This window comes from Scardinius erythrophthalmus (genome assembly GCF_964197995.2).
Source record: "Scardinius erythrophthalmus genome assembly, chromosome: 24".
Taxonomy (NCBI): Eukaryota; Metazoa; Chordata; class Actinopteri; order Cypriniformes; family Leuciscidae; genus Scardinius; species Scardinius erythrophthalmus.
The window spans coordinates 12,273,904-12,277,544 of NC_138244.1; the positions used below are offsets into that span (position 1 = coordinate 12,273,904).

The 3,641-nt window shown below is 34.0% G+C and overlaps 1 long non-coding RNA gene across 1 annotated transcript; it reads right to left on the minus strand.

Moving 5' to 3' along the window:
* Positions 1-278: 278 nt before the first annotated feature.
* On the minus strand, positions 279-2,406 carry LOC308684713. The gene is made up of 3 exons (XR_014029390.1): positions 2,334-2,406; positions 1,265-1,857; positions 279-1,174 (listed from the first exon to the last, which is right to left on the minus strand). It is a non-coding gene; the product is annotated as an uncharacterized lncRNA (long non-coding RNA).
* Positions 2,407-3,641: the final 1,235 nt, after the last annotated feature.

A 3,641-nucleotide genomic window follows, 5' to 3' on the forward strand; every position in this document is an offset into this window, starting at 1 on the left:
ACACTGTAAAAATAAAAGGTGCCTGGAGGAACCTTTTGGGGTTCTTCACTTTGCCACACCGGCGGAACCGTCTGTAGATCCTCTAGGCACCCTTTAAAAAGGGCCGGTTCTCTGAGGAACCACACAGGTTTCCTGAGGAACTCTTATATTAGGCACTGTGTGGAACCACTGTGGGTGCCTCCAGGAACCAAATTTCATTTTTTTTTTAAATATTTAATTTCATGTTGTTACTATGGTTACCTTTGACTTCTATTATAATAAACAAATTGAACCAAATACAAAATAAGAATTGTTTATTACATATTTGATATTCATTTTTATACATACACTTCCATGCACATGGGGAAAAAAGCTAACTACAGATTAATATCAATGACTACACAAAAAAATAGTATAATACATAAGCAACATGAATAATCAACCATGTATATACAATAGATAAACAAGAAAAGACATCTCAACAAAATGCATGGAAACACATATGTTCCACTAAATAAATCAATGTAAAAAAATTACATTTGAACTAATTAAAAATGTCCATCTTTACTTAACTTTAAAACATTTGTGTTTCAGTCCGATGGTTAGTCTGACATCACTGTTTCCAAGTCCAAAAGCTCTATCAGATGCCAAAAACAAACAACAGTGCTAATATACACTCATTGTGCTGTAACCTTTATCTCTATACTGAAATCTCTGATGATTAGTTATTCAGCTATTTTGAATCATAAAATGTTTAAGTCTGGGATGCCGTTAGACTGGAGACTGTAATACACTATGGCTTTTGAAAAGCTTAAATGTGTGACTTGAATCAACAGTGTTCATAAATGGTTGTTGAGTATTCTCATGAAACAAGATAGAGGAAGTAGAGGCTTCGACCCGGAAACAGAGTTAAGGTGCAGTAAAATGATCTGTTGTTCTGTGAATGTTCACTGGTGAATTCAGTCATTTCAATATGAATTCACACGATCAGCAATTTCGTTTGTGGTCAAAAATGTCACTATGGGACCAAGTTGGTGTGAGGTACTTAATGAGTTAGAAAAGTGAAAAGGTACAGCATCGTTTTCCGTTTGTTTTTCCTCTTTTCTGGTGGATGGTCCAGGCACTTCGATGATTTTCAGGTCTACAGGAGGATTTTTATTCTTGATCAAACTTGTATTTCAGCTTACTGAGATCCCTGCAAAGTACAAAATGTACTGTTAGTAAGGTTATTAAAGTGATAGTTGTGAAATTTTAATAATTTCCTCAGCCTTGTGACGTTCCAGACCTGTTTGACTTTCTGTCTGTGGAACCCAAAAGCAGATCTCAGGCATAATGCAGCCCCAGTCACCATTCAGTTTCACTGCATGAAACACAAGCAGAAAACAATTGTGTAAATCATTCATGAAACCATTCTTATGCACACTTGTCTAGTTCAATTCAATGCAACAATTTATGTAAAAATGGTTAAGCTCCAAAAATGTCCCAGAAAAGATCCTAAAAATAATCAATGAGTTCACAACTCATGTGTTATGGGTTGTGTTGCAAGTCTTCTGAAGCCTAATAGCTTTTTCCTATTTATTTATTTTTTTGTCGAAAAAGACTAAACTTGAAGTTATAATTCAGAGTTAAAATGTCTATAGCATTTTTTGTGAATCAAACCTGTGATATTATTTTTCTGAGTAACATGAATGAGATTTGAGATCATGAGAAAAGATTTTCAGAGAGTAACTGATTAAAAAACACAAGTACACAGTCAAACAATACAATTTCACACAGAGAAAGTTCATAGTAATAAAGTTGCATGTGGTGCAGGTAACTTACTGTAATTCAATGTTGCCACTGAAATGTTCAGATTATTTTAGAAATGTAATGGTTGTTCTGGGGAAACAAAAGAACAAAGCTGATTATTCACAACATAATATTTATTGACCAGTAAATGGCTTTAAAATGGTATTTGAGAGAATGAGGGCACCTGTAGTAAGTAAAGTTAACGTTAGGCTAAACAAAAACAGAGCAAACTATAACCTGTTTTTGTTATTCATAACAAACGCCAAGAATCAGAGAATTTTCTAAATTAGTTAGGCTATATCAGCAATTTGAAGACACAGTTGTACAAAATATGTTGAATTGAATGACTAAATCAATGTAAGACAATAAGTCAATCATTTCCATTTGTTCATTAGATCAACGTAGTTAGCATCGCGGCTAAAACCTTCATACCAGATACTGTGCAATAAACGAGTGGTAAACACTGTAAAAACGTAGTAATGTATAATAAATTTAGTTTAGATATATGTGTGTGTTTGAATAGTGAGTAGACTCTGTATTTATATTTATTTGGCGAGTTTACAAACCTTGTAATGGAGAGCCGAACAAACGGCGGAAGCTTTGATGAGAGGAGCCGTTACTTTCCTGACGTCGATCAGCTGAGCTTTGTTGCGCGCGAGCAGCGCGAGGATCACTGAAGCGACGACAGCAGAGGAATAGCAGCAGTTTCGTGACAGAATAATACTTTTCTCCTCCTGCTTCTTCTTCTTCATATAATATTATTATTATTTAGTGTTGTTGTTTAAGGTTTAAATGACTTAATAAAATAGGCCTATACTAAATATATGTAAGCTACCCAAGTGAAAAAGACTATAGTTACTGTTAAATGTATTAAAAATGCATTAAAGTATATTTGTATTGTAGGTCTACTAAAAACACACTCAAGTACATTTTTAATACATTTAATAGTACATCTTTTTCACCTGGGTATGTATACTGAATCAAACTTGCCTATAATAATAATAATAATAAAAATGCATTAAAGTAGGCTATATTTGTATTGTAGGTCTACTAAAAACACACTCAAGTACATTTTTAATACATTTAATAGTACGTCTTTTTCACCTGGGTATGTATTCTGAATCAAACTTAAGTAGCCTATAATAATAATAATAATAGAATAATAATCTAATTCGGGCCTCACTGAACCATTGGGTTCCTCCAGATGCTGGCTTTAACATAAGAGATCTTCCAGGAACCACTTGAATGTTAAAAGATCTTCCAATAACCCTTTTATCGCATTCAGGTTCCTCTATTTTCCCCCAAAGCACTTCGAGGTCTCATGGTAATGAAAAGGTGACTCCAGAACCTCTGAAGTAAATACAAAGTGCTTAAAGGATCCCATAAGTTCCAGCAAGAACCTCAAAGATTGTCAATGGTCCTCCAGTAACCCTACTATAGGAAAAAGAGCTTTGAGGCACCAAAATTACATTTTGAAGTTCCTTGAGTATCCGACAGGATACTTGAGGCTCCTTTAGTTTTTACAGTGTAGACTCAAATGGCTTGTTGCTTCTACAAAACTGTGGCAAAAATCAACAAGTAATATAGTTCCTAAAGGTAAGCTGTTTATTGTTGCCCATCAATGTAGCAACTGGGCATGATGACATTCAGTAGAATGTGTGGTCAAAGTTGTGCATTTATTGGAATTGTGCAATGGCTTCTAGCGTGGTTCATCCAACCCTAATTCACTTGATATTATCAAAATGTCATGGTTTACCACATTTACTGGAATTTTTAAAAGTTTTACTTAAGTTTATTTTAAGTTTTGCATTTGAAAATTTGGTCACATTTTAAATTAGGTTCCAATTCTCACTATTAACTAACAATTAAATACG